This window comes from Henckelia pumila, chromosome 4 (genome assembly GCF_033568475.1).
Source record: "Henckelia pumila isolate YLH828 chromosome 4, ASM3356847v2, whole genome shotgun sequence".
NCBI lineage: Eukaryota > Viridiplantae > Streptophyta > Magnoliopsida > Lamiales > Gesneriaceae > Henckelia > Henckelia pumila.
Window position 1 is genome coordinate 205,536,498 of NC_133123.1, and position 11,420 is coordinate 205,547,917.

An 11,420-nucleotide genomic window follows, 5' to 3' on the forward strand; every position below is an offset into this window, starting at 1 on the left:
TTTCTTAAAATCTTACCATAAAATAATATTTTAAGGCTCCTAAAAATCTCATAAAATATTTTGGGTGAAAAATAACATCTCGTCCGTCCACGGTCCCGCCTACGCGATCATAAAATAACTTTCTCAATTAAACTCATAAATTAAAACCTAGCGGTTTAAATTCTGAAATAATATTTAAAACATGCAATTAAATCACATAATTCACATAATATCCCATAAAATCAATTTAACACATTTTCACATTATTTTAAAATTATTAAATCTCCTAGTTATGCATGCGAATTTACGTGACAAATTTCTGGGCGTTATAGGAGCTTTCGAAGGTTAGGTCATGCGCACTAGTGATGTGTCACCAACGTTTTTACTCGCAATCGCATGCATGAGATCGAAACGTTCGAAAATGGGATCGGATCTTCCTAACAGGGCAGTTTAGAATGTGGCATACATGCAGAGATTGGAGCTTCCGAACCGAGGATCAGAGCTTCCGATAGAGGTCTATAAATATGGGTCGTAATCCTCACAATTAGTGTATGTTGGGAGATTTTTGAGAGTGTATCAATATATATTCTTAGGGTTTTATCCTTATACTCGAGGGTCGGGCATTAGAGAGGTGCTACGGGGCTTGTAGCGTAGTTGTTCTTGGGTCAGGACCTTTGATATCAGTGGACTGACGAAGGACACAGGTATAGCCCGAGATCTCTATTAGTATTAGGGAGTATATATTAGCTAATTTAAGGATTGTAGACCAGTATTGGTGATATGATATTATCTTGACTTGTAGGCTTGGACTGTAGATACTTGTAAATCTAAGCCAGTGATTGAGGTACGTAAGTACTGACTGAGATAGCCAGCGATTATGCATGCTTACATGTTGCATTTTATGAGCCATGATACGTCAAGAAAATTGCAAAACGACAACGGATATTATCCGTTGTCGTAGGGGGGAAAAAAACCGTTGTAACTGGGGACGTTGTAAAAAGCGTTCCCTATTACAACGGTTTATATCCGTTGTCATAGATATCCTACCACAACGGTTTCGCAACAGTTTGTAACCGTTGTCGTAAGTCTCCAAAGACAACGGTTCTGCAACACCGTCAATCTGTTGTCATTGACAATTTAAGACAACGGTTTTTATCCGTTGTTGTTGCTCAAATAAAAAACAAAAAAAAATTAATTTTAATATACAAATTTTCAATATTATAAATGAAACAAAATTTAAAATTTCTAAAATAAAATTTAAATACAATTTTTCAATATTCCAAATCAATATTCTAATTCTAAATTCTAAATCAATACACACTAGAAAATATATAAATCGAGTTATGAACTAATCTATATAAATTAACTTGAAACACTCCTTCTAGATTATCCCCTCATTGTAGAGTATTGTGTATGACTAATTGTTTATTATTCATTGTACTTTCCACAGCAACAAAAAGCTTTGTGGTAGTGAAAGCAGAAGGCAAAGAGATGGAATGTGTTGGAACCATCGAACTCACAGTCTGCAATGCCTAATGTTTGTTTCGCACTTTTTCCTCGGAAGACTGTGAGGCATTTTCCGGTGCTACCCGAAACCCAGAATCTGAATTCACGATGGTTCAAATGCGGGGGCGGGTTGATTGATTTCCAGTCTGCATCAGCTAAGTACTTCAGTGATTTCAATGCTTGGAGTCTAACTTTGCCATGCTTGTCAACTGTGAGGTAGCTACCCCCATCCGAGCATTTGTCCATGTAGTTCCTAAATCTGCTTAATTTTAAGACAAGATAAAGGTTATACCTTTTGGAATTCAAACAAACTGTAGCAGGACAAATTCGATGTTGTGTGGACGTGTACTCGACTAAAAGTCTCTAAATGTAAACGTGATGATTCGATCTTGAGTTCGTTTTTATTTGGGGCTACATGGGTTTGGCTCATGAGGGGATATCCAGTGCATCCATGTTTGGTACGGATCATTGGACTAATTTATCTGACAGATCACACTCAAAACATAACCAGAAACACTAACCTTAATGGAGAGATGACAAAATGGCCTCCAGATTTCAGGAAATAGGATGCATTTAGAGCTAAAATTCTTGCCTGAAAAAATTACAAGGAGCATGTCTCATGGAATTATCGATGAGAACAAAACTTAGATGTCTCTTGGCACCCAACTTAATCACAACATATTAAACAGAAACTAATCAATAACACCAACTATAGGCTAAAAATCGTAAGATAACCAAAATCTTAGTGGTAGTTAATTATTAGCATGCATATCAGGTAACAGAGGAAAGTCTCAAAAAATGCAATTGTTCCCTTAATATAATCTACTACATAATAAGAGATACTAGTGGTTTAAAGACATGAAAATAATTTAAAAAAAGAACTCAAACTCAAGTACTTCCACCCAGTACAAACTTTAACTGAGCTGCAGGCGAGCTCCACACAAGTAACTCAACATTTACAAAGTACTAATAAAGGTGAAAAACAATGATAAAATATAAATATTCAAGGAACCAAGTAATTAGTATATTAAATTCAATGAACACATCAAAGACTCGGTTTTTGCATCACCCATAATGTCTTGAAGGGGAATCCGAGTAGCTCTTCATTTGTTTGTTCATAGATGTAAATCAAGAAAGATAATTTCAGAAGTCAATTTTGGAGATAAGCACTCCCATGAAGAACCAACAAGGTAAACATAAATATACAAATATTAAAACTTTGGAAGTACCAAAATAAAGGGGCAAAAATGTTACCAGTACCCATTAAAATATAAAAGTAAAAAAAAAAGGTTAATGGTGTGAAAATCTAGACATTCAATCGAGAGATCAAGAAAATGCAGTAGCTAAATTAGTAGACCTTATCCTCAATTAGTTCAATGAAATCCTCACTTAAGGAAAGAAAATCTCTCCTTGTTTCTCTGAAATTCAAGATCCATATTTGCTTGAACATGATTTTCTGATTTGGAAACATCAACTTGAATAGAGTGATCAATTGCAACAGGACCTGCAAGCCACCAAGGATATTGGAATCAATAACTGTTGTATAATTATAGATGAAACTAGACAAATTTAAATAAGGTAAACATAATCACTTTTCTTACAATAGTCCAATTTGCAAGCATATATCATATGTGAAAGTATTGCGTTTCTGAACCAGTTTACAAGATATTCTTTTATGTGAGGATAAACAGTTTGCAAAATTCAATTGAAATGATTTAATGTTTAGTACCTGTTACTGATGATTCAGAATCATCTGGTGCAATATTTCATGATCCTACGAGCAAGCACGATAATAGAATAAATTCACGAGACCCAGAAAAAGTATATTACTTCAGACGAAAGTTATGAATTAGTTGCTATAATAAGGTCATACATACCTGAAAGCTTGAAAATCACAAAAGCTTAGAATAAGGTAAGTAATAATGGATTTTATCAAAAAGAATTAATTTACTATTGGATAATTTGAAGATTGGTGTTTTTGGGACCGAAAAGTGTTTGATCAAAGTTCCTATAGAAAATGGAGAGGAAACGGGTTTTAAAAAAAAGAAAAAAAACAAATTTGGGGGTAATCCAATGTATTTATATTTGTAATCTTATTATAAAATTATAAGAATGGACAAAATTATATTTAGAATGATATCTAAATACCCTGTTAATGCTTGATAACTGAAAGTCATAATAAAAATTTAAATTTGACTCCATCAAACGCAAACATATTTATACAAAACTCCACAATAAGTTCCATAAGTTCATCATACCAATTTCCAACGTATGCAAGATATAATGGTGAGGATAAATATTTAATAAAATTCAACTGAAATTATTCAACATTTGATACCTGTTAGAATCATCCTTCTCCTTCTAATGGCTTCCTTTTGCTTTTAGGAACCTACAAGAAGCCAAAAAATCAGGTAATAACTTCGTTAAATTTAGAAAATGATATTTCACGTAGGACACACGAATCTACCTCACTATTATTCGATCATGTCAATTATATTGAAATACCAACTTTGAACATGGTATACTCAACATGCATCATCTTGAAAATATTCATTTGATAGAAAATAATCATAGGGCGAAATTATAAAAGATTTTGAAACTGTATAATAATATCTAAAAACTTGGAAGTTAATAACAAAAAAATGAAGGAAATAAAATTAGTAATTGCTAGCGTTGTTATTCATTTCATTTGAGAATTGTGCCCTACACCTCGATTATCTCCTACTAGAAGATCACACCTGAAAAATGAATCCTAAGTACGCCACGAGCCCTTCGGTTTACGATCCGTATTCATGATTCGAAAGCCATCATTTTTGTAGCTCGGTTGCTTCTCCAGTATTTCATTTGCTGAAGCCGAGACAGAAGCATTGCAATTATACAACTCAAATGTGTTGAGCGTCGGGCTTTCCCCCACCCACATGGTATCTGCCGCAAGTTGCTGCACTGTTGGATAATGAGGTGCCCCAGGCTTGGAAAGTGGTTAGAATCAGCTTTCCAATGCTTCAAGTCCAAATCTTCAAGTACCAAACCTTTTAGTTGACAGAACTCGTCTTCATTTGGTTCCCACTCTATCCCTACGCAAGCACGATCAAGATTAGGTAATGAACCTATGATTGCTTAGAATTAGTAGATAAAGGCTAGGGAACTTAGACTTAACAACCCATCAGCTAACTCACATTAGATAAATCAACGAAGTCCTACACATGTTAAACAAAAATTGATTCAATCTATCGTTGGTAGCTGCTCTCCAAAAGGGGACAACAAGTGATAATGTCACTTCATCAAATGTTAAAAGGTTCATCGTAAAAAACATTGAAATCTGCTCTCGCTTTCTCAGGTTTTGAGAAATAACAGCTTTGCATTAATACCAAATGCTAAAAGTAACACGAATCGGCTGTGATTTTCTAAGATAATTACACAAACGAGATTGAGATTCAAATCTAAAAACTTGCAATATAAGCAAAAGACAACATGAATCTCTGAAATTAACAATCAAACGATTTGAAAACAAATTCAAGAACTTAAAAAAAAAATGGAGAAATTAAACTGGAAAAACAAGCAATTTACCATTTCTGTGTATCCGTACAGGAATTGGGTAGAGAAAATTCACAGCAAAATTTTCTTAGATTTTGAAATGGATGTTGAATTTAAACATGAAAGGTGGACATTGGTTGGGTCTGCTTGGACTCGAAGAATAGGCAGTATGCTTGCATATAGCTAACCTCATCCACTGAAAATCCAGGATTGAGTCGATGGGGGTTCAGATTTCACCCATCATCATCGGAGAAATATCATCAAAATTCCGAAAGGCTCCTTCGAGAAAAAAACATCGACCGAGGAATCCCAATTGCTACCATCAGCATACGACATCTGAAATAGCTTCATCCGAGAGTCAAATCTGCGGCATCGACCGAGGAATCCCAATTGCTCCTCTCGTAAGTCTATGTTTCTTGCCTTCATGGAACTTTCACCACCGATTTTTGACGAGGGTTTTGGGGAAATCGAGAGAGGAAGAGCTCGCAGTTACATCCAAAATCTGAATTTTCTCGGAGCTATGAAAATGAATGTAAAGGTTGTGCGATTTGCTCGGAGGAGTGGCCAGTTGGTGAGGATGAGGAGAGAGAGGAGGCGAAGAATAATCGTGGGTGAAAGGGGCGACAGAATATTGTTGGGCTAGGGATTGTGTATTATATGTGTATGTGTATATGTATATATATATATGTGTATAAAAAAAATAAAAAAAAGGAAAGCAAAGACAACGGTTTTTATTAACCGTTGTCGTAGGCCTAAAAAACACGCTCATAGATAACGGTTAATTAAAAGCGTTGTCGTAGGCCCTAAAAAAACACGCTCATAGACAACGGTTAGTAAAAACCGTTGTCGTAGGTTTAAAAAAAACACGCTCATAGACAACGGTTAATTAAAACCGTTGTCGTAGGCCATAAAAAACCTGCTAATAGACAACGGTTTTAAAAAACCGTTGTCTTTGACACATATAAGACAACGGTTCTTAAAAAATCGTTGTTGTTTTTCATTAAAAAGGGGCCAACAACAACGGTTTTAGTAAAAACCGTTGTTAAATACCAAAAGACAATGGTTTTTCAAAAAAACCGTTGTCTTTTAGGTGTTGTTGATAGCATTATTTGGTGTATATACATGTTTTAATGCTTTGATATATTATGATGCACATGACTATTCATGTTGAGTAGAGTTTCCTTCGAGATAACCTTTGTAGTAGGATCGTTCAGCCCTTCATTCTTTGTTATATTATCAGACATTGTGAGGACTGACTCTACGGTGATCTTGACGAGTGTATGGATGTACCCAATGGAGTTGAGCCCAGATAGTACTGCATACTCATTAACGCCTAGACTGAGCAGATATCGTGAATACCAATACCCAGTAATTTTCATGTCTCATAGTATGTTTGTATACTCGTGCTTTACGTTCTGAGCATAGTCTCTCACGTTCATGTTGTTGTATTTATTGGACACCCCACTCGATGGGGCAAGTATGCAGGTGGATCAGGAGCGAGATTAGTGGTTGGTCGGTGACCAGGGCTTGGTAGCAGGGGTCGCCGGTGGTTCAATATTAAGCTTCTATTTGGTATATATTTTTATTCCGGTTGTTTTCCGCTAAGTTGTTAGTTTTCGTAGTAACTCTGATTAATTTTTCTGGTTCTCAGGCTATCATTCAGCAACGCCACAAAAAACTAAATCTCACGGTCCATCTACTTTGTGCCCACGAGTTTAGGGGCAATTTTTTGCACTCAACCAGGAGAAATCCAACGCCGAGAGTGAAAGCATTATTACAGGTACTTTTAGCTTATGTGGTATACCTAATTTTGTATTTATTGACACTGGTGCATCATATTCTTTCATTTCTGAACGATTTGTCAAGATCTATAAGTTGCTCTACATTAGCTTAGATGTTCTCTTAGCTATATCAACCCCGATGGGACAAGAATATTTAGTTAAGCGTCTAGTCGTAGGTTGTACCTTGGAGTTTTAGGGTCATCAGTTGTGTGTCAATTTTATGGTTTTAGCGATGGATGATTTCGAATGCATCATCAAGATTGACCTTCTGACTACCTATCGAACCATAGTGGATTGCTCCTAGAGATTTTTCCAGTTTCATCTTGAGGATGGTGACACTTGGTTTTTTCTACGGTGAGGGAGCGTGACCCCTGATGCTAATTGTATCTGCTCTAAAAGTTCTTTGTTCTTTAGAATCTGGCGGGTAAGGTTACCTTATATATACCATGAATGCATCCTGGGAGATTTTGGATATTCAGGATATACCAGTGGTCCGAGAGTTTCTGGATGTATTTCTTGATGAGATTCCATGATTACCTTGTAGTAGTCCGATTTTCTAATTAAGCAAATTAATTTGTTAATCATGTTTAATTGATCAAAACATGGTTAAGGGATCCTCGTTTGGATAATTAGAGTTGAAAATCGAATTCAGAGCATCCGAAAATGGTCAGGTAGCCATCAAGGGCTCGAGCGGTTCGGAAGATCCGAGTTCCGAACCCTTCGGAAGGCAATGATCAAGACCGTAGCTACCGAGCAGTTCAGAAGTTCCGAACTGCAGATCGAAAGCTCAAACTTCTTCTGACAGTCAAGTATGTGTTTTTGATTGGTGATTAGATAGATGTGAGATCGGAAGCTCCGAACACACAGTTTGGAGGTCCGAAATCTGTCGGCAGTTTGAGTTTTCCAATCACAAACACGTGTTTGGTGGATAGAATTCGGAAAGGTAATCGGAAGCTCCGAAGTGCGATCGGAACGTCCGAACTTGCGATAGGAAGGTCCGATCATGGTCTATATATAGGGACCGAAATCTCCATTTTTCCTTGCTCATTCCAGCCTCCTCTATCTCGGTTCTAGCATCGTTTGGGAATATTATCTGCTGTTATCGCAACCAATAGTTATGTACGTTTGAGGATTTGGAAAGTTTTTCAACAGACGATGTGTTCGTATATATTATTTCAGTTATTGATAGTCTGATTCAATAAAAATATATATGATTGAGATATTGTTCCGTAGGAGTAGGACATCGTTTGTCGTGATTGGTGATACATAAATTTATCACAGCATCCTTGTTTTGTCAACGTTTGAGTACTCAACTTCTACAAATTATTAAAACTATAAATCATTATGTTATTTGTATATATAGATTTCTCGTACACAAAAACTAATCAATTACACATCGTCGATCATTTTATTTTTGTTAGTAATATTAGGCTGTTAGCATGCAGTGATTTAATAACTATTATTGTAATTATATTTTTTGAAGATGATTTAATGACTATTATTTGTAGTATTGAACGCAATATTGATCAGCAACTATTCTTTTTATTATCATTATGATATATTCTTATTGTTACCCTGAGAAAATATTTCAACCCGAGCCCATTTATAATAGGTCTATAAGAGATGGTCCAATTGCAAGATCATTGTTATATGTCAAGGCCTGGCCCAGTCCTGTATATATTGGGTCTTACCGTGACCTGGGCTATTTTTAATGAGCCCTACTCTAGCTGGGCCTAATGGGCCGCACACACTTTTTTTAGTTCAAGTAGGACTCAAATGCATATGAGATAAACTTGGCCATTTGCAGATATTCGCGAGATAGGGATACTTTTAAGGATGGTCCAATGAATGAGGAGTCCTACCTCAAGAATAGTTCTACTTCGACTAGGTAACTTGCTTTTTCTCCCCTATTAATACAGGTACTGCTATGGTTTTATTCATTCATCATCATTCATTATTCACTTACACATTCACATCCTTACATTCTTCAGTTTTCGCCTTCATCACACCCCTTGTCTTTTGGGTACTGACTTAGGCATCGGAGGGGTCACGCCAAAAACACTTTCGGCGCCCCCCTGACCTAGCTGTTTCTTGTGCAGGATTCATTAAACCCGACCCGACGTGATCTTGGATAGGAACACGTGGATCTATTCTACCAAACCGAACTCGAGGTAAAATTCCGACATCATCAATTGGCGCCGTGTAAGGTCTGAATCCAATAAACTCGCTCACGATGATTTTAAAATAATTTTTAAATGATTTTATGCCTTAAATTATTTAAGTTATGATTTAATGATTATGTTTATTTTACGTTTAACAATTTTGATTAAGTAAATGATTTCAGGTCGAGTTTGATTTTGGACTCGCGGGATGAGGCTAACCTACGAACAAAGTATTAGAACGTATTTTCACGAGTATTTTAAGTATAATATTGATATACTTTGAATAAACGAGTTGGAAGATAGTATTTTTATCAGTTTAGTCAAGAAAGAATGGTAGACTGCAATTTAATTAGTCACCACGATGCGAATTAAGTGTTGAAAGCAACACTCTTTTACCACATTCCCCACTTCTTTATGAGATTGTCTCCCCATGCTTCCCCTACTTCACGCCTATCTTCTTCTTCTTTCTTTTTCTTTTCATTATTATTATCCTCTTCTCTCCTGAGCACTACACAGGTCCTTCAAGAAATTTCAAAGTAAAACGCCAATCTTGCTCTTCTTCGTGGTTAGTTCGTCTCCGAAAATCCGGATCATCTTAACCTCAATTCAAGGCAAGTATACTTTAAAGATTTCTTGAAAACTCACCATTCAATATATATTAATTTGAGTATGAAATGAAAAGTGTATAAATTTTTAGATTTGAAGAGCATGAAGCAAAGTTTAATGGAATCGTGAAGCTTGAATCGTTCTTGTTGAGTTCTTGAGTTTGATTCAAGAGATTCATATTTATTTTACATTTTGTTGTGTTCTTGAAGTTTTAATAGATGTTTTATCCAAACTTTACAGCATTAGTAGTAGAAAATCTCATATTTTTAAGTTTTAAGTTAAAATTTTGAAATGTGACATGTGTTCGGTTGTTTTGTATTAGCGACACTCCTTACAATTTTGAGGTTCAAGACTAGTGTACTAATCCAAATGATATGAGATCAAATTTATTTGAAACCTAGTTCATATATATACAACTTTCATGTTTTGAGTTTTGTCAAAATCATTTTGGAAGATAGGCCAAAATTGCCCCGAAGTGTGTCGCGTGTTTTGAATTTCATGCAATGACATATTTCGGGAGAATGAGCATAACTGTTTACTGAAAAATCCAATTTAGATAAGGTTTTGGCATTATAAATCCAAGATCAAGGGCTACAATTTTTATGTTTACCATATTTCCAAATTCAGAATTCAAAATAGATTTTCATCTCCTGCAATATGTTAGACCAGAACAGGTCTCGCTCGAGCGGGAATATTTTACCGCTCGAGCGAGTTGTGCTCTGTCCAAAAATATTTCTTTCATCTTTTTAAGTCCTAATTTCATGTTTATGATGCATTAAGGTGTTTTAAGTATGTTTAAGAGTTCCTATGTAAAAATTTTCAAGTTTTAAGGTCAAGAACGAAAAAAAATGACTACGTGGACCGATTTCATTATGTGATGCATTGTGTATTAGTATATCTCATGAAATCTATGTTCCTTATGAAAGAAAGAAAGTTTTATGGCATGCAAGTTGTGCATTTATGGAATAGTATGTTAAGAAGATTAATTCTATGATGATGAGACGATACGACATGTTAATGTATGAAAACGCTTTTGATGTCTTATGTGTATTTGTGGTGGCAAACACAGGATTGGTGCTCTGGTTTGGGCTCTGGATAGGGTCTTTCCAAACATGGCTCATGAGACGGATAAGTACACGGGACTGGTGCTCCGGGATGAGCTATGGAGAGGGCCTTTCCAAAGAATGAATGTTATGAGGCTTAGTGTCATATGCTTGTTGATCAACAGAAAAAGATGAATGTGCCCATTTTGTCGATTACCAAAATTTCGCATAATTCGTCACCAAATGATAAGTTTTTGTTATGTTATGTTACGTTTAGATGATATTTGAAATCTCATGATTTGACTGCATACACTTGTTGAGTCTTTAGAATCACTGTACTTGAATGGTGCGGGTAATGACGATGATATTTATGCATATGTTGACGAGTTTAATGCTGAACATGAAGAGGAGCCAAGATTCAATCCAGCGGGCGATGCATGAGTGTGTAATATGTTAAGTTTTATTGGTTTGAATAATGTTGTATTTAGTGAACAAGTTTAAAGTTTAAGATGTTAAGTTGGTTTGTAAACTATTTGAAATGTTTTAAGTGAGGTTCGATGTATGCATAAATCTATTAAATTTTTTTTGTGATTTCGCTTAAATTTTAGGTCATGTTAGTCGAGTAACATTTTCATAAGTTGAGGACGCTACACGCCGTCTATGGGAAATTGAAGAAAAATAGTTCAGATGGCTGAAGAGAATGGAGTAAACGTCGAGCTGCAACAACTAGTGGCTCAAGCTGTCCATAGGGCTTTTTTGGAAAGGGGTGAGGCCAATCCCTTGCTTCCAGATCAGAATGCTCATATGGA

The 11,420-nt window shown here is 35.7% G+C and overlaps 1 non-coding gene across 1 annotated transcript; it reads right to left on the reverse strand.

Moving 5' to 3' along the window:
* Nucleotides 1–2,526: 2,526 nt before the first annotated feature.
* On the reverse strand, nt 2,527–2,598 carry LOC140870236 (small nucleolar RNA snoR60). Its single transcript, XR_012147206.1, has one exon. It is a non-coding gene; the product is annotated as a small nucleolar RNA snoR60 (small nucleolar RNA).
* Nucleotides 2,599–11,420: the final 8,822 nt, after the last annotated feature.